The 21063-nt window shown below is 39.1% G+C and overlaps 1 long non-coding RNA gene across 1 annotated transcript in view; it reads right to left on the bottom strand.

Annotated features, from left to right (window-relative positions):
- Positions 1 to 14335, bottom strand: part of LOC144761883 (uncharacterized) — a 41490-nt gene extending 27155 nt beyond the window's left edge. The window contains exons 1-2 of the long non-coding RNA XR_013595929.1: positions 14082 to 14335; positions 5990 to 6045 (exon numbers count right to left, since the gene is read on the bottom strand). This is a non-coding gene — a long non-coding RNA (uncharacterized LOC144761883). The remainder of the gene's footprint in view (positions 1 to 5989; positions 6046 to 14081) is intronic.
- Between the last annotated feature and the right edge of the window lie 6728 nt (positions 14336 to 21063).

Below are 21063 nucleotides of genomic sequence, written 5' to 3'. Positions count from 1 at the left end.
AACGAGAACGCCAGCAGCAAGATACACGCGCCCGAGCGATGTCAGCCTGCGCTTGAGCTTGAGCTGTAGCACAAGCAAGAATACAAACATCGCTGCTCGTGGGAAATCGGACGTCTTGCTTAAATTCAGCGATAAGAACAGCGCAACCTATATACACACTTATATAGTGGGTGAAATCAACAGCAAATCGAGAGAGCTTAAAGCACTTGGTAATAGTGAAGGAACGTACTCCTCACCATGTTTATCGATGTGGCACGCCGCGAGGCAGCGGTTGACATCTTTAGAAGGAAGGGAGACCCTCAGAGAAGTGAAACCGGTGGAGCCAGCTCTGCACAGATGAATTAAAAAGCAAATTCCAGAAATTAGAAAGGCTGTATGAGAGAGAAACCCACAAATGGTGGGGGGCCACATCCCCCCAACATTACATTGATGTACAGTGAGTGCCAAGATGGCTGCGGATCTACATGGCCCCAGCATACGAAAATGCAGACCCACTGCTCCTTGAAGAATGGGCAGTACATACTCCAATTCCTCTCAGGGAATGTTAACAATGTTGGTCAAATTTGCCTGAAGAGATTGCGCCCTGGCACTGGAAGAGATCAGAATTCTAGAAAGCAACATTGCCACCCACACTGATAAAAACAAGGTAGATGAGCTCACTGGGGAAAGGAAAACATGACAAATTTGAAAGAGATGCTCGAGATTATGAGTTGGGCCGTGTCCTAACATTCGCCAAGAAGTTCGATGCACTGCGACAACAGTTTCAAAGTAACAGAAAGCAGAAGGCGGTGGAACAACTAGAAACTTCGGAATCTGATGTCAAAGATTCAGAACAAACTGGTGATCGCAGGGTGGTACAACAAGCTGCCACTGAACCATCGACCGCTTTTCACGAGGAGTTCTGTCTAATCAGACAGACATGGGGGAGAGGGGGAAGAGGCAAACCCCCAGAGACAAAAAGAAACACCCAACGAGAAGAGGCAGCTGGCACAAGCACCGGCAACACATCACCAAGGGTGATGAGAAGCAAACGGGGAGCCAAACGCCTGACCATTGTTGATCTCACTCCAAGGGTCTTAACGGACATTGAGAAATCAGTTCTAAAACTGGGATTAACCTTTTGCCCATCAGAAAATTCGAATACACACAGACGAGGATTGACCTTTTCAAATTTGGGAGAAAAATGAAGTTGCAAAAATTATTTTTAACTTCAAGGCCCAGGAAATCTAACTAGACCATCTCGGACACAAGATACTGGACTAGATTTATTAACTACCCTCGACTTGAGCACAGTAGCAGCCATTCTAGAGGAATTATAAGATGAAGAAGCTACTACTATGTATGATCACAACACGGTTCCAGTTAGAGCAGGAAGTGTGAGCATGACACAAGAGAGTTTGAAGAGCGCTTTTAAATCAGCATCCAAATTTATTCCTCAAATGCCAAGTGACACTATTGATTTATACACGGATCAGGTTACTAAAGACCTGATGAAGCTCAGACTGGGAGGACAAACAAAGAGTTGGTTGTAACATCACCAAACAACAAGAAAGGCAATCAAAGATCTACAGGAAGATCGAACGATCGTATGTAAACCCTCGGACAAGGGTGGCAATATTGTGCTCTTAACATCAGAGTATTATTGCAAGGAAGCACATAAACAACTAGATGATGTCTCCAATTACACATGGATCAATATGAAGGAGTATTTGAAGAAAATTGAGGTATATATACACCTTATCTGAAAATGAAACAGAAAGGTATATTGGACAATGAAGAAGTCAAGTTTTTAGACTGTAAATATTCAGTCAGTCCGACTTTTTATCATCTTCCGTAGATACATAAGGACAGTGTGAATCCTCCTGGATGTCCTATTGTTTCTTTGAACGGAAGTCTAACTGAAAATATGGCCAAATTCATTGATTACTTTTTGTTTGATTTTGTTGTAGAACTAACCTCATACACCTAAGACATCAAGGATTTCTTGAAAAGAATTGAGGGGATATCTTGGAAGCCAGACTTTGTCATGATTACTTTGGACATTTCCAGCCTTTATACAAGTATTCAACACAGTAAAGGCTTGAAATCATTGAATCTTTCCTGAAAGAACGTTCCTTAAAGTATATGGAGCACAATACCATGTTCCTCGAATTTGTCGAATATTGTTCAACCAACAATATCTTTCTTTTCTAGGAACAGCTGTTCAGACAAACACAAGGCACGGCCATGGGCACCTGCTTCGCCCCCAGTTACACAAATCTTTTTGTGGGCTAGTGGGAGAAGCAGGTGGCCTGGTCAGATTCTAATGAGGAATGGACCAGTAGACTGGTCAGCTGGAACCAGTATTTTGATGATTTATTCATCATATACAATGGGACGGAGGAATCAGATAGAGAGTTTGTCACAGTAATGAACACCAATGACCTCAATCTAAAATTTACTGGAGAAGTGAGTAAGACAACAGTGAACCTTCTAGATTTAAAGGTCTTTGCATCTGAGGGGAGACTTTGCACCATCTTATACAGAAAGCCCACAGCAGGCAACTCCGTTTTACATGCCAGCAGTTGTCATCTGGATAAACTAATCAAAGGCATTCCGTATGGCGAACTGCTGCAGATTAAAAGGAATTGCACCAGAGAGTGCAATTTCCAAGCAGCAGCCACGGAAAGTACAGCCAGATTTCAAACACAGGGTTACTCTAGTGAAGTTCTATTGAGTGCCAAAAAGGAAGTAGACACTATGTCTAGAACAGAACTGATCTGTGGGGTATCCATCACCAAATGAAAAAAAGAGCAAACCAGATTGTCTCAACAATGATTGTAGAATGATCACGAGCTACTCTGGTAATGCCAATGATTTAAGACAGGCATTGAGTAAAAGCTGGCATATCCATAAATTAGATCCGATCATAGAGGAGGGTCTGGCTAGATTCCCCCTTATTGTCGTTCAGAAGGCATGATCTTTGAAAGATCAGTTGGTGCAAACTAAAGAGAGCAATGATTCTAGTTTTGGCCTGATACATTTTTTTTTCCTTTGCAAAAAGTGCAAGGCGTGTAAGACTAGTGATCAGGTCTTGTTATATGAGGACTGAAAACTCAAGAGAAAAATAGGAAAATTCATGAACTGTAACACCAGCCACACAGTATACTGTTTAGTATGTCCGTGTGGACTAAGGTACATTGGTAGTACCATACTCCCCACCAAAATAAGGATTTTGGAAGACTTGAGCGCCCTCTCTGCTAAAGATGTCACATAACCGGTGGCTCGACATTTCGAAAGTCATCATAGCAGTAATAGGGATCTCAAACTCCGGAGACTAGAGTCCAAATATATTATAGATATTCAATCAAAAATACCCAATGGACTTAACAGTGGGGAGGAAGTGGCCATACATCTTTAAGGTAGTAGTGTTAGGTTCTGGATTTTGAATGTTTGTAAATATTGGCACCATGAAATGAAGCGTCTTTCCGCTTTTCTTATTGTCTCTTTTCTTTCTTTTTGTTTTCTTTTTAGTTTGGTGGAAATGAAGATTTAATTGATGTATAGTGATGTTTCATTATACATGTTTGGCACAGAATATGCCCATCTTGGGCCCAATCATTGAAAATATTCAGAATTACCTATGACAATCAAATATTTGAGATAGATTAACGAAACATGTTCAGTAAAGCCCATCCAGGACAAGATAATTGTGCTTGACCATATGAATTTAGTAATGACAACATGATCAAAAGAATGAATGTTGCATTTTTTAAGATGGGCAAAATGTTTTTTTTATCCATCAGGATAGTCCTTTGTTTATTTTGATTCTACTTAAACCACCAATGAACTACGAGTGTATATTTAAATGCTGCTGTCTTGAGGTGCCGATCGATATTGAAAAAGGCAGTTGCCGAAACGCTTCTTGTGTGCTACAAACTCTAATAAAATCTTGGTTAGAAGCTCCCGTGAATGCTGTACTTTATAGTTTGCAGCAAAGAAAAATATATAAATATATATATTAACAGTCCTGTGAGCAAGGTCTCCGTAGAGACTGAAATGCGTAAGGTGATGCTGCTGGCTTGCTGTTATTAAACAACTCAACTACATACATCGATTGGATATTGTTTTTATAGCCTAGGAGTGCATGAAGAAAACTGCCCTGCGGCGAAAACCAAGTACGATATATATATATATGTATACATTTATATATATATATATATATATATATATATATATATATATATATATATATATATATATATATATATATATATATATATACATTTAAAAAGTCAAAATAAATTCATCTAATTCAACATTACTTTCTATGGGGTTCCTTCTAAACTCTCCAGCTCCATTTGTTTCTATGGGAGAGTGTTTGGGTTTTGCAGTATCATTGGTTGGCCATGTGTGATGCTGAACTTACCATTGCTTCTTTTTGACAGTAGCAACTTATATTATTAAATTAGGCTCCACCCCCTGTTTCAGTTGAGTATCTTTACACTTGTAAATGGTTAAAAGGCAAAAAGGAGTAAAGTTACTCAGAAGTGTAAAGGCAAAAATGAATAACTTACTCACAAATTTAAGTTACTTTTATGAATAGCAACATGTGTGAATCATGTATATATGTGTGTATGTGTGTATGTATGTTTCAAGTTCAACATCTTTCAACATGAGGTCTCTAACAGACAGTTGCATCTAAAAATAGTGAGATCTAGCAGCTTTGCGAATGCTTGTTTCTCTGTCGTTATTTCTATAACAAATTCGATCAATTTTTATACATTCAATTTTGTACTTTCTATCCATAGTCACTAAAGTGTGACTTTGCTGTAATATTTTTAAGGTTTAACTAACGCTATTCAGACATTTAGGCTATTGAATGCATTTCTGTTTAATGAGCTGTTGAACCAATATTACATATATTTTCTTTTGAAGCAAGCCTTCCTTCATGATCAGGCTACCAAGCATTTGCCAATGGATTTGTTACAGAAACCAGGTGAACCGTATGGTGAGAAGATTATGGCCTAGTTCAAGCTCAGGCGCAGCTTACATCAAAAGTATGGTCTCTCTTCACAATCGCTTTTACGTTAGTTCTAGTTTTATCGAGAGATTCTAACTGTGGAATTCCTGAATGGCCCAGTGATTGCTGCTGTTATGATATGTTTGTTTGTGTGTTGGTCTTGTGTTAGGCAAAACCCCTGACTGTGGGTTACAGCAGATCTGCACCTTGTGATTGTCATCTGTGATATCATTCCTCAAAGCCCGTCCCCTTCTGGATTTTATATTTTTTTCATATTTAGACATCTACTTTATCAATTTAATTTTAAATAGATTGGATACCAACCAACAAAAAAAATTGGGCCCGACTTATGGTTTGATGGACAGCATGTTATTTGTCATGATGGGAACCCCGTCTAGAATACTAACTGGAAAATTATGAGATCACTGTAAACTCAGTGCTGATCTCTGTACCTTTAGAGAAATCACAGTCACATAGGGTCCTCTGAAGGCACTACAAGTTTGGTGTTAGCCACAGTCTGTTTCACAGCTGTTCATTAAATTGTTTGTTTTTCATAAACACACCCACCCCTAAAGCAAAAGTTTCTTTGTGAAAAACAAAAAGAAATATTGACCCCCACACCCTAGGAGTTTTATCCCGGGTCATTACTTTTTTTCTATCCTAGACTACCAAATTTTTCCTGAATGTGATGGACTGAAAAAACTCATCAGCTCTGAACAGAACTGGTGAGCTTTTGCCCTTACTCCATTTGCCCTACTCCATTGAGCTGTTGAAGTAAGCTTTCCAATTTTGAAGCCAAAGGGGGCACAACCATTGGAAAGCTAACAGCCCACCTGACTCTTAATGGAAGGGGGAACAGAGAGGTTGGGAGACAATAAGTACCCTATCCACCAAATTTTGAATCAGGCCCTTTTTATCTTAAATATGTTTGCCAGTTTATCTCTTTACATAGTTACAGAATCTAAAGAAATAGCATTTTTTACCCACCTGCGGATGTCAGGCATCCCATCAAGCAGAGCCATGCCCACCACCGATAGATTGACCTAAGTATAGAAAAAATCAGATTGTTAATACAATTATCAATGTAAGCAGTTTAGGAAAACTATTTTGACAAGCTTAAAAATGTAGTGTTACAAAACTCTCTGGAGTCACTAGACTTCTTTTCATTTCCAAATTGTTATATCACTAAATGTATTGTGAACAATACGAGACTCATTCACAAAGAAATTGAGTATATCATAGAGTAGTATTCTGTAAAATAGAAATTACTGTTACCTCTTTGCACTTTTACTAATAGGGATTTGAATGTTTCAGGGGCTATTAGCAAAGGCATGTAAATTTTGCACAGGATGATTTTAATAGAGAGTTGATAGTGGGTGGGCCCCCAGGTGGCTCAGACAGTGAAACTGCCAGTATGAATCTGGAGAGGCGCATAAAGGACGCTCTTTATTAGGTGGCCCCGCTGCTCTCTAACAAATCGATGTGAAGGGTACATAAATCTGCACCCTGGTTTACCCCTGCTCTACATCTCGTAAAAGCTGAATGTAAACGTCTGGACAGGCAGTGGAGAAAGGGATTTCTGTGCCAGGATAGATTGAATTACAGGGAGGAACAGAGAAAATACCTTGGTCTTTCAAGATGGGCTAAAGCCACCTATTATAAGGCCAGAATTGGGACGGCGGAAAATTCTACAAAAGAACTCTTAAAAAATATATAAGGAGATCTCTTCCCTGGCGGCTATGGCTGTGCCAAGTATGGGCTCCGCTGAGGCTTGCAATCGGGTTGCGAATTATTTCTCGGAGAAGGTGAAGGAAATCTATTCATCCTTCTCAGGGACCGTAAGAAGGGGCGCAGAATTTGAGGAACAGACGGGAGAAACGAAGGCAGGGCTGAGACTGAACAATTTTTCTGTTCTCTCTCCGGAGACCCTTAGTCAAATCTGTCTCAGTATTAAATCTGGTTCTCCCAGAGATCCTGCCCCACCTAAAGTGCTGGGCGAGAGTTTGGAGATTCTTGAGCCGTTCATCAGGCATGTTTTGGAGGTCTCGTTCAATTTACACACGGTGCCAGGGAATTGGAAATGAGCTATTGTTCTCCCAGTTAAGAAGAAGCCGAACATCAGTCAAGACAAATTAGAAAATTTGCAATCTATTTCGCTTCTGCCATTTTTGGCAAAGGTAGCTGAAAAGGTGGTCAATCGGCAAGTCATGACACGTTTGGAAGAAGCGAGCCTCCTACATCCGTCGCAATCTGGGTTTCGGGCGGGTTACTCTACGGAATCCGCTCTACTGCGTACCACGGAAACTATTAGACAGGGGGCTGATGCTGGGCACACTATGGCTCTGATTATGTTAGACCTCAGTGCCGCCTTCGACACTGTAGCACATTACACCTTGCTGCAGTGTATGAATAAGGGCGGTGTATCAGGCTCGGCCTTGAAATGGCTGAAGTCCTTCCTGGTAGGCCGTAGTTTCCAGGTTAGATGACATTAAACTGGAGCAGGGAGTGCCTCAGGGTTCTGCCCTGAGCCCTACCCTGTTCAACCTGTACATGGCTCCTTTGGCGGAGATAGTACAGGGTTTTGGAGTTGGAGTTGTCTCTTATGCTGACGACACCCAGCTGTTGATCTCCCTATCCCAGGCACCAGAGGTAGCGGCCTCTAATTTCAGGGCTTGCATGCAGGAGCTTGCCTCCTGGATGGATAAGAACTGCCTGAAACTGAATGGCACCAAGACAGAGGTGCTTGTGGTGGGGGGTGATACATCGAGCTGGACGTCGGCTTGGTGGCCTCCGAGTCTGGGCCCTACCACCATACCATGCACCGAGGTGAAAAATCTGGGGGTCTGGTTGGATTCCACTCTTTCCTATGATGGACATATTAGACGTGTAGTGGGGAAATGTTTTGGAGTCACTAAAAAAATCTACGCAAAACGTTAGATCTCCCGATAGGGGCTAGGAAAACGATGGTGCATACTCTTATTACATCTCGCCTAGACTATGGCAACATACTCACTTTGGCGCCACGGCAAAAGGTCTAGGGAGACTACAGGTCTTGCAGAATGCTGCCGCACGGCTGGTACTTATGCAGCCTAGGAGGGCAGCCTAAAAAAAAGCCCTGGATTCACTGCATTGGCTTCCAGTAAAGAAGAGAGTGATGTTTAAGGCATTATGCACCTGTCATCTTATCACCCAGAACCTTGGCCCTTCATATCTGAGCGACCTGGTCACCAGCTATGTGCCAGGAAGGTCCCATAGATCCAGCGGGACTGGGCTGTTGAAAACCCAGAAGGTAAAGAAGGCCAGAATGGGAGGCCGTTCCTTCAGGTTCCTGGCAGCTCAAAACTGGAATGAACTTCCTGTAAAACTCCGGATGGAGATCCCTGAAGCTAAGTTTAGGAAGGCGCTTAAAACATATTTGTTCTCCGGTTAGCATAGCGTGGACCGCAGGTGCGGTTAGCTGTTACCTCCCTCTCACTCAGCGTGGGGACACGCCGAGATGGCGTAACCATGCGCTTTATAAATTTTCTTTGTATATATAAATTGTAGTGCCACTTCCCATACTCATGCTTTTATGCATACACTCCAAAAAATTAACATGATCTACAATACACTGGATTCAAATCATTAAAAGAAGCTTTAGTAGTACAGGGAGTAGTATTATGAGAGTACTGCTTTATACACTCTTACATGCATTTTTGAATCACCCCCCCCCCCACTATCTTGCAAATTTAATTACAAGGATGTTTATGAATTGTGTACAACATTTATGTTTTTCCAGTTTTAATCCCATGTTTTGGGGTCAATTTTCGAAGGGTTGAAACAGTACTTCAAAGAGTACTACTTTGCATACTCTACAATCCCTTTCATATTTTGCCCCTTAAGTTTTATGTTAGTCACAAATCAAAAACTCTAAGGTTGGAGGTGGTTGGTTCCACTTCCTATATATTGGAAGAGGAGTCATTGTAGCCCTTTGCTGGAATAGAACCTCATACAATTATAGGGTTGGCAAGCGTAATATTGAAGTTTGTAAATACCCACGAACTCAAATTTTTCAAGGCAAATCAAGTGTTAATCTGACCACCTTCCTCTTTTGTGCTGTTTTTAGGTTTCTGCTCACAGAGAAAGCAGTAAAAACATTTACAGTTGTCAACAGTTCTTCTGTATGTTCTGACAGACGCAAATCATGCCATTTTTGGTCATAAATGCATGCTAATTGCCGAAAATGGCTTTATGAATCAAGTTCATTCTCTGTAAACACAACAGTTTAAATGTTTAGGTAGTATTAAATCACATACCAAACATCCATCGATCTCAACAATTAATTAAAGTTCTGTGTCACTGAGTGATTGTCCCAAATACAGCGTGAGGGCGAGTTGAATGTTCCAGGCTAGATTTAAAGTTACAAGGTATTTAAAGGAAATGCTTACCCCCCATTTACATTTTTGGCACTAACACATATAGTGGTTATATTGTAATGGTGTTTCTAATGTTTATTTAAAATTATGTTAAAGAAGCCTCTGGGTATCCACTTGTATGTACAACAGCCGTTTGGAAGGGTTTGGCTTTGCCAATACTTCTAACACAATTTAACAAACATTGGCAAAGCCAGAAGCAAGATCTGTATCAGGGGCAAAAAAGCATTAGAAATGCCAGTGGGTGGCACCCTCTATCCAAAAATGGATCACATTTACTTTGCCAATGCTACCTAAGGAAGCACTGTCATTTACATTTCCATGTCCTTCAAAAGCTGCAATTGGCACTTTCCCAACGCAGGTTAAGGGATATTGTATGGTTATGGTATATTTTGCAATAAGATCTGCCTCAACAGTGGCAAAAGGCATGTTGCCATTCCCACAAAATTGAGGATAGTGAATTGTACTCAAATCACATGGATATGGAACTCTTGTGATTATGGGATGTACCTTGGTGTGCCTTTCTCAGTCTGTTTATTTCTGTAATCATCTGATTGAGTACGTATGAGTGAGGGCATAGCTCTACCGCAAAAGACAAATGTTCCTGCCCTCTATTCTTCCTAGCCTACTAGCATAACTCTGCAATGGCAGTGTTCAGGGAGGGGAACAGGTATCATCCCCCCTTTAACTCACTGTGAGCCTACAAATAGGAAGCCTGTGGCCTAAGACCAAACAGTAACCTTGATGGACCGCAAAAGACAAATGTTCCTCCCCTCTATTCTTCCTAGCCTACTAGCATAACTCTGCAATGGCAGTGTTCAGGGAGGGGAACAGGTATCATCCCCCTTTTAACTCACTGTGAGCCTACAAATAGGAAGCCTGTGGCTTAAGACCAAACAGTAACCTTGATGGCTACATACAGTCAGCCTGTATCTTTGCCTATTTCCAGGGTCATTATGAATGTTTTGTGTTCTGTCCCCAGTGACAAAACGTTAGTGTTAATATAAATTAGGTATTTGGAATAAGGCTCCAGATGAATGAAGATGGTGTTAAATGTAATGGAAAGTACACCTATTCTTCAGTTAAGGGATGAGCCTATGTTTAGGCTGGCTCAGGTTGACCTTGGTTGAATATGCTACAGCACTTTGACTGTGGGCATCCCTAAGTCCACTGTTGCATCTCATGTAGGGTATCTAATGGCCTGGGCACCTTTCAACGTCAATTTCTGATGCTGGGGCAGGGGACGTTAGCCATTAATCTTTTTGGGACATTACAGCTTCTCTTTTTTGGTTTCCTTTTCGAAAAGACATAATAGTTTACCTTTGTGCCATGTATAGTCAATATTGTATTGGATCCCGTCAGTGTTGGTACCTCATCTCTTCATTTCACAACAAAGCTTTTTTGTCTAAATGCCAGTTTTCATGACAGTGGATTATTGAAGACAAATAACCACAATATCTCATGTGGCTATCATAGTGCAGCAACAATTAAATTGATTCTGCCTTCCTAGGTATTTTTCAGCAGAGGTTTAAATTGTGTAAGTTTAGAACTGAAACACAACCCTCAGCTTATTTAACATACAAGCCATGGTTTCATTGTATAATACTTGGCTAAATGTTGTCTGAATTTCTGTGTACTTTACACACAATTTAATCAAAAAATCTGAACTTTTTCTAACAGCTTGAAAACATCCACTTGTGGAAATCTCAATATTTTCATGTAACACATGGTGAACATGGATAGGGAAATTGAGTGATGTTCATTTAACCTAATTGGGGTAGGGCAACTGTCACAGTGACTGGTTGCCCTTTTGGCAGACGGGTTGCAAGGCTTGATGTTTCAGTGGCAGAGTAAGCTTAGGCTCTGTCGTTCAAAACATAGAGATACTCCCAACTCTCTGTAAATCAACGAAAACATCACATTTGACAGAGCAGTAAAATCGCTGATTTATGACAGTCTTTCCACTTCACCAAGCGCTAAATGGACACAATATTTGTTTTCGTGCCTCAAGCTTACACTACTTTCTAGATTACTCTACTTTTACCATTTTGTCTACTATCAATATGATGTTGTTCAATTGTCATCAATACTCTCTATGGAATGGTTGGCTATTACTGTAGAGAGGTTTGTTCTCTATAAATGCTTCACTAAATCAATATATGTCTAGCTTGATATTGTTTGATTGAATGGTTGAGTGCTGAATAGAGTACTGTAATTTTCCTAATATGACTTCAGCCAGTGAAATAACTTATTTTCCACAGTGATTTCTAAACACAGTAGTATAGTTTCTCATCAATACCAGTTCATCAGATTCTATATCTCACCTACAATCTCTCCAAAAAAGAATAATTTACAATCTACATAATCCTCCTTGCTAACCCCTAACTAGTTAAATACACCTTTAGGAATTAAATTAAAATCTTTCTGCATCATGCACAGATATTTACTGGGCTGTACTCTATGTTCCATATATCGTGCATGAATTGGGTAAACTTTTTTTAATGGCAATGTTTTTTATTACATGTGAAGTGCAAGTGGATTTCAATACTCTTCTGTGCATGATTTTGAATGCAAGTTGTAATACTGTGTAATAATTGATCAATTATAGGGAGAATCCAGGAATAGTGGATGACTGATTGTGTTAAATTAGTATACAATAGTCATTCAAAGATGTGTTTAAAAAAAATCTAAGAATCGTATAGTTACTGTGTTACAGCAGTGGTGAAATATTACTATTTATAAATAAAATATATATCCAGTCAGTGTGTGTGTGTGTGTGTGTGTGTGTGTGTATAAAGTATGTTGTATTCCAAAATTGTGTTTTCTGGTTGTTTTGCCTTAGGGCCCAAATCTGAAATAGCCAAAACATCCTCTCTGAATTATTCTGTTACACAATTATAGCATTCTTCAATGGGGAAAGTAGTATGTTGGTCTGATTAAGTATATTTAATCCAATTTGTATATGAATTTTTTGCAGCTAACCCCCTAATTATAAGCCTCCGGAACCCAATTTGGTTCCTCGTTTTGTGAATTGCTACTGTAACACACAAACTTATACATGAACTATACTAGGTGCAGTATTTCTATCAATACATAAACTCAGAGACAGATTGTAGAAGGATTATAGAGTTCCAATGAATATATGAAATAATGTATACTATGATCCCTATACTGCGTTAATTCATTTAGTAGACAGTTTGATATTTTTGGTTTTAAAATCAAGGTCAAGGCAGATCATCTCAGCTCAGTGAAAGCAAGTTTTGATATTTTGATATTTTCAAATCCGAGTTAGGGATAATCAGTATCACAAATATAGCACATAAACAGTTTCCACATGTTTTATATGTCAATATATTTCCTTTTATGCACTTTCTTAGTATTCAATGTGGTCATTAATATTTTTTGAATTTTCTGAAACAATTCCAACGGGTGCTAACATGGTTCATACTTGTGCAATTTTTTTGTAGACCTCACTCATTTTGAAAAGCAATCTCCTCCAAAAGGAAGTGTTGGCATTCCTTTGACGGTTATTGCTGCCAATATGTTGTTCTACTGGCACAATTGTGTAAATGGAAAAAATGGCACCTACTCTGGAAATTGACCATATATTTAGAGGTACAAATTCCGAGCTTATGATTGTGAAGCCACCTAAGACTTAATTTCAGATGTAGAGTTTCAAATATCAGTCCCCAACCCAAGAGATGTTCTGAGACTTAGCCATAGATGTGAAATTTCAAATACCTAACCTCAGATAATAGGACATACTCAGACTTAACAGCAGAAAGACAGATTCAAATATCAGTCTTCAACCCATATGTCTTTGAATACTTCACCCTGTATGTAGAGTTTCAAATACTAAACCTCAAACAATGAGTCTTTCTGAGACCTGTCATCAGATGTAGAAATTTAAAAAAACAATTAAAAAACAATGCGACTTTCTTGAACTTGACCACAGATTTAGGCTCCAAACCAACGAAACTTTCTAAGACATAACCTTAAATTGAGAGTTTCAAATACCAATCCTCAACCCATAAGACTTAACCTCATAAGGAGAACCTCAATCACCAGTGCTCAAACCATGAGAATTTCTAAGACCTTACTTCGGATTTGGAGTTTTACATACCAATACTCAATCTGTGAAACTGGTTGAGACATAATCTCAAATTTAAAGTACCAAATGAAAAATATCCAAACTTTTTGAGACTTAACTTCAAATTAAGAGGCTAAAATACCAAACTTCAATCAATACAGTTTTTTCTATTCCCTCAGGTGATGATTATACAGATTCATCTTTCTCACCAGCTCTGTTACCTACATGACAGCACATCCAGTAGAAAAAAAGGAATTAGCGAAATTATTTTAAAAAACACCCTTGAACTACGAGTATGACACACATGTGAAACACCCAACAATGGGCTAAGCACTAGCTGTTGAAATATATGCATGACACACAAGTCATTGGTTCAGTCCCCAACAGGATTAACAGCCCATGAGCCTTCTGGAATAATACATTTGATAGCTTTCGTTTGGCTGATAGTAGCAGCAATTATTCACAGACCTATTAAACCGCAGAACTGTGGTTACTTGGACTATATAAAACAAGGTGTCATAAGAGATGATCCTTTCTCAAAAAAATTTCTACATTGTACAATACTTCATTTCCTTACCAAGGGGTCACATTACTTATGATTCTCAGGCTTAGTGATGGTTTCATTGTTCCACAACAGAATTTCCAACTGTGATAAGGAAAAGCAATTTGCAGGTAACGATCTTTGCAGAGGTAGAAGCCATCAGATAACGTGGTGGAAGTGTGTCAAGGAGCATCTGTTGACCTTTGGTAGCATTGGATTTTTGAAGGTGGTATCATACTTAATTCAGAGCACCTGTTGTCATGTGAAAGAGTGCATCCAAACCTTTTCTTCTTTGTTGATTTGCTCAGCTGCAGTTTCAGTCGGATCACAAACCTCACCTTTGGAGACGTTATATCCTCAACTATAAGACAAAATCAAAGTCTGTTAATTTGCAATAGTTGATAAGAGCAATAATCAGAAACATTACGTTTGTGCAGGCAGCTGAAGTGATATTCAACTACATTCATTCACATTTAATGCTGTCTATTCAGAAAGTTTGTGGATTTGAGATCTGCTTGAATGTCACAGTTGTTATTTGCTGGGAGCAAGCCAACTGGTGAAAACTGTGATCTGAGAAGTTAAATAATACTCTAAATATCACATAAAGATTCATAGAATCATAATTAGTCTAATTTTACAAATTTAAAGTAGGCCATGAATGGTGAGAATCCTCTATTACAAGCAACACTCGACATCCTGAAACAAAAACTGCTCATGCTGGGGCCTTCCACACAACATGAGTAAGAAGGTTCTAATGAAGAATGTACAGTGACATCATCAAGATGCAGCATCTTAAAACTAAATCTACGGCACATTTATAGGGAGAAAAGATAAATGAGTGAAAATAACCTGAAAGGTGTTCCAAAAGGAGCTGTTCAAGACAGAGTAGATGAAAAAAAGGTAAGCGTGTTGAGAAATATGTCCAATTTAAAGAGAGAAGATGGGTAGATAAATGATAGGTGCAAGCAACAAATGGAGAGGGGCCAAGAAAAGAAGAGACAAGTAGCTAGATGTCATCGAGGTGTATATCAGGACAGTGAAAGGGGTCAGAAATTGACATGAACATATAGAGAAATAGCTGAGCAATAGACAGAATTAGAGAACAATACATAGGGAGGGATTGAAGAGGTAAGGGTACAGCACAGAAATAAAACAGCTGTATGAGGCAAAAGGCAAAAAAGGGGAGAGTAGTAGGGAGAGTAAGAGACAACTAAATGAGAGACAGTGAAAATAGAGAGCAGAAAAAGCTATGGGGCAAATCATGGGCAGAAAAAAGGGGCTGGTAAATCAGTGAAGCATCGAGAAAGTTAGAACAAGGAGAAAGAACGACAAAAAAAAGAAAAAGAGCAGGATGATGAAGATAAACAAGTAGGAAAAGTGAGGTAACATGAGAAAGACACACTGAAAACAAACCTAACAAAAAGAAAGAAACACAAAACGGGTCGGGGCTCACAATGCGGGCGTTTTCCGCATATTACATGCAGTAGAGACCGCATGTGCATGTAATATGCAATGACACCCGCATTGTGAGCCCCGACCCGTTGGAAGGGCCTTGTCTTTGCATCAAACCTCATATGCACTTGATATTAGATGCAAGGCCCGCCAGCTGCATTGTAATTGGTTTATGCGGTGTTGCAGTGCCAGGCTTGTATTTAGCTTCGTTTGGAACAAAAAATGAAGGCAGCCAGAGGCTACTGGGATACCGTTCCTGGCATGTTTTCCGACATCTAAGGCTGAAAAATTTTTGGGGCGAGCGCTGACCTTTAGGGTAAGACTAAAGAGCCATTAAAATAAAGGAATATACTTGAGGCCAGTGACTTTAAATGTGCCTCGCACATCGTACTGAAGTATAGACATAATTTGCATAAATGGAATTATATCTTTGAAAGTATGAAAGTAATGTTTTAATTAATGTGTTTCTGGCGAGTGCAACAAAACACTTTGATATAAACGTGAGCAGTTTGAGGAAAACCAACACACACTGAAATCGCAAAGGACTGTGGTTATTGTAGGAAACAGTGTACTGCTGTTGTGATGATTTCTGTTATAAAGGAAAGAGAAATAAATATTGCGTCAACAACATTTTGAAATATGATTTCAAGATGAGAACTATTCAGAAATAGTGATTTCATTTGTCAACATACACATAATTAAATAATATCAGAATTGCGACTTTAAAAATTAGTGGTATGTGTGTGGTTGTCCCTCTTACTTGTCTGATAAGACTTTTAAATTGGAAAGGAAACTGACCACTGCAAAGATCATGTGAACAAGACCTGTGAGGGGTTATACACACACACACACACACACACGCACACACGCGCACGCACGCACTCACACACACACACACACACATTATTTTTTATTTGTTTTGTTAGTCTTTATTTCGACCAGATTGATCATAAAAGACAAGAATATTTACATCATCACACAATACATAAAACCCATTTCTTGTCAAAGACTACACAAATAATATAATTATATGAAGTAAAAAACATCGAATAAAAATTTTTTAAAAAGCATATGGGCTAAGAAGACAATTCATATAATAATCAACAACGGCTGGTCCCAGTTCAAATACACCAATGTTAAGAATTTATAAATATATATAAAACAGTATAAAACAATACTATAAAACTACTAAGCAGAAGACAGAGTAATAGTAGGCACTGTCGCAGTCTGCTAGTTTTCGGCCTTTTGATGTATTCTCCACGCCCACCCAAGGAACTTCGCTACAGCTATCACAATAGCCTCTTGGGTGTTAGTCTTAAGTATTCTTAGCGTGGTGTCACTCGACGTAGTTCCAAGATTCTGACACAATGGTTTAAGCCATTTTCTCCGTGGCGAACAGTAAGCTGGACATGCAAAGAGTATATGGGATATTGTTTTGTCCTTATTATGACAAAATTGACATTTACTATCTTGGAAAGGGTGCCAGGTCTTGGTGAAATCTTTAGTTGGCAATGTTCCTATACCGAACTGAAAATAAAGTTTTCTGTCACTTGGCCTCGTTATAAAGTCCCAAAAGTCCTCATATAATGGTTCTGGCTTATGCTCCAGAAAGGAACTGGTCAATGAAGAAGACCCGGATTGGCTCAGAATACCAAATCTGATCATAGACCTGTATGCACCTTTAAATGCTTTTTTAGATGGAAAGGTATTATGAGCTGGGTCTTCCCAAAGATGCCTCATGCCCATGTCCACCAGGGATCTTTTGACCTGATATAACCAGCTGATCTTATGGGAAATATCAAGTCCTCTGATGTCCATAAGAGCTGAGGGCCATGATGGGCCAGCTCCGGAGTGGACCAAAGCCTTCTCCAGTAGGCCAATGGTTTAAACTTAGCAGCCTCAGTCAGCGAGTGGCTCCCCATGTAAAAATATAATGGTGTAAGAGGAGTACTCTGGGGGAGACCAACCAAGCCTCGGAGAAAACTTTTCTGGGCCTGGGCTAATGAGGACAGATTTTTGAACCCCCAGAGTTCTGCCCCGTATAGAATGGACGCCATAACCTTGACATGATAAATCTTGAGTGCAGGGCCTACGGGCTTTGTCTGGGAAAGCCTATGATCTTTCAAAATCACCCCTGCTATCTGTGAGTGTTTAAGCGCCATTGTTTCTATTTGGGGCTTCCAATCTAACTTACGATTGATACTTACTCCAAGATAGGTAAACAAATCAGTTTGCTCTATATATTACCTGGCAGTCGCCAGTAGGTAGTTATAGTAAGGAGCTATTTTCCATAGGTAATCAGCAACGTTCTATTCCCAATAACTTTGGCGCCGATTGACGAATCTTTGTGAAATTTCCAAAACTTATGGCCCGCTCCGGTCCGCTCCTATCCTGAAAGATTCACGGTGATTCGTCAAGTGGAGGTCGAGAAAAAAGGGGGTCCCAAAACGTCTTTTCCCCATGCAATTTCCAGTAGGAACCTTTAGCCGCAGTTACAGCCCGAACTGCTGAACTGAAATACACCAACTTTGGCAAAAAGGTAGCCCTCGGTTCAGAGTCATGCCTTTTTGTTAAATGGTGTAAATCCGTTCAGTAGATTTTTAGATATTAAAGGAAAAAAATATATATTTATCTGGACGGAGCCTAACCACACATCTCATTGTGAGATCTGATTGGCTGTCAGCACTTCATCCAAGAAGTGTTGGCAGCCATCTTGGGACCAATATACATGATAGCACCGCATTAAAAAGCATTGCAAATAATAGAAGGTTTTAAGACTTTAGTTACATTATAAATCATTTGTTGATTGTACCATACTCATTTTAAGAATTGTGGTGTGTTATAAGGTGATTTTACCATGTGAAATAGCCTTCTGCTGGGATATCATGAATCATGTTTGAGAGAAAACTATTTTCTCATGCTTTTCCCACAGAGGTTTGGAAGGTGATCTATAAGCTAAACTGAGAGCATATTTTCTGTAAATTCACATTACCTTTCTCAGTCATGTGAGAATGAAGTCTGACATTCTCAGTAAAATATGTACATCCAACAAGGGCAGAGACTGTCAGTTGATTCCTTTGTGTTCTACTGCCGCTGCCCAGAGTGTTCTAAAGAACAACTAGAGTGCTAACAGCCTTACTTATGACAAAAGTATAGGACACCTGAAGCCATCTTGAATGGAATAAAGTGGTAACTCTTAAAACATTTAATTTAAAAAGGAACAAAAAGAACAACTAGAGAGCTAACAGTCTTAATATTGACAAACGTATGGCACACCTGAAGCCATCTTGATTGGAATAAAGTGGTAACACTTAAAACATTGAATTTGCAAAGGAACAAAATGAGGGGGTTCATTTTGCCATAAAAATTATGATTAGCGCAGCAGGTGAAAAATTAGGGCACATTTTGAGTGATTTCTCAAATCCTCTTCTATTTCATTAAAAAGAATTCTGACATGCAGACTGAAACATGCACTTTGAATAACAGCAGCAGACTTCCGTGGTGAGCAGTAGCTTTACTACAGTGATCTAATGAGGAACTAGAGTGCTAACATTCTGAATTTATGGCAAATGTGTGACACATCTGAATGCCTTCTTGATGGAATCAAAGTAAAATAAACTGAAAGTATTTCCTACTGAGGAGACTGTAGTAAATGAGGAAATTAGGAAACTTCATAACAAATAAGTCTCCGAAGATGGCTACCAGAGACAAAAGAGCCCAAATGTAGCACAAATATCACCCAGATGTAGCCCAAGTATAGCTTAATGGCAGAATGTCTCAGAGTGTTCTAAAGAACAACTAGAGCGCTAACAGTCTTACTTATGACAAAAGTATAGGACACCTGAAGCCATCTTGAATGGAATAAAGTGGTAACTCTTAAAACATTTAATTTAAAAAGGAACAAAAAGAACAACTAGAGAGCTAACAGTCTTAATATTGACAAACGTATGGCACACCTGAAGCCATCTTGATTGGAATAAAGTGGTAACACTTAAAACATTTAATTTGCAAAGCAACAAAATGAGGGGGTTCATTTTGCCATAGAAATTATGATGAGTGCTGCAGATAGAAAAATTAGGGCACATTTTGAGTGACTTCTCAAACCCTCTTCTATTTCATTAAAATACTTCTGACATGCAGACTGAAACATGCACTTTCAATACCAGCAGAAGACTTCCCTGGTGAGCAGTAGCTTTACTACAGTGATCTAATGAGCAACTTGAGTGCTAACATTCTCTATTTATGGCAAATGTGTGACACATCTGAATGCGTTCTTGATGGTATCAAAGTAAAAAACTGAAAATATTTCCTACTGAGGAGACTGTAGTAAATGAGGAAATTAGGAAACTTCATAACAAATAAGTCTCCCAAGATGGCTACCAGAGACAAAAGAGCCCAAATGTAGCACAAATATCACCCAGATGTAGCCCAAGTATAGTTTAATGGCAGAATGTCTCAGAGTGTTCTAAAGAACAACTAGAGTGCTAACAGTCTTACTTATGACAAACGTATGGCACATCTGAAGCCATCTTGTTTGGAATAAAGTGGTAACACTTAAAACATTTAATTTGCAAAGGGACAACATGAGGGGGTTCATTTTGCCATAAAAAGTATGATTAATGCTACAGAAAGAAAAATTAGGGCACATTTTGAGTGACTTCTCAAATCCTCTTCTTTTTCATTAAAAAAATTCTGACATGCAGACTGAAACATGCACTTTCAATGCCAGCAGCAGACTTCCCTGGTGAGCAGTAGCTTTACTACAGTGATCTAATGAGCAATTAGAGTGCTAACATTCATAATTCATGGCAAATGTGTGACACTATGAATGCCTTCTTGATGGAATCAAAGTAAAATCTGAAAGTATTTCCTACTGAGGAGACTGTAGTAAGTGAGGAAATTAGGAAACTTCATAACAAATAAGTCTCCCAAGATGGCCACCAGAGACAAAAGAGCCCAAATATTGCACAAATGTCTCCCAGATGTAGCCCAAATATAACTTAATGACAGAATGTCCCAGAGTGTTCTAAAGAACAACTAGAGCGCTAACATTCTGAATTTATGGCAAATGTGTGACACATCTGAATGCCTTCTTGATGGAATCAAAGTAAAATAAACTGAAAGTATTTCCTACTGAGGAGACTGCAGTAAATGAGGAAATTAGGAAACTTCATAACAAATAAGTCTCCCAAGATGGCCACCAGAGACAAAAGAGCCCAAATGTAGCACAAATATCACCCAGATGTAGCCCAAGTATAGCCCAATGACAGATTGTCCCAGAGTGTTCTAAAGAACAACTAGAGCACTAACAGTCTTACTTATGACATAAGTATGGAACACCTGAAGCCATCTTGATTGGAATAAAGTGGTAACTCTTAAAACATTTAATTTAAAAAGGAACAAAATGAGGGTGTTCATTTTACCATAGAAAGTATGATTAGTGCTGCAGAAAGAAAAATGAGGGCACATTTTGAGTGACTTCTCAAATCCTCTTCTATTTCATAAAAAACAAATCGGACATGCAGACTGAAACATGCACTTTCAATACCAGCAGCAGACTTCCCTG

The sequence above is a fragment of the Lissotriton helveticus genome, chromosome 6 (assembly GCF_964261635.1).
Source record: "Lissotriton helveticus chromosome 6, aLisHel1.1, whole genome shotgun sequence".
Classification (NCBI taxonomy): Eukaryota; Metazoa; Chordata; class Amphibia; order Caudata; family Salamandridae; genus Lissotriton; species Lissotriton helveticus.
Note: the sequence above shows the minus strand (reverse complement) of the source record. Positions and strands in the feature narration are given on the sequence as shown.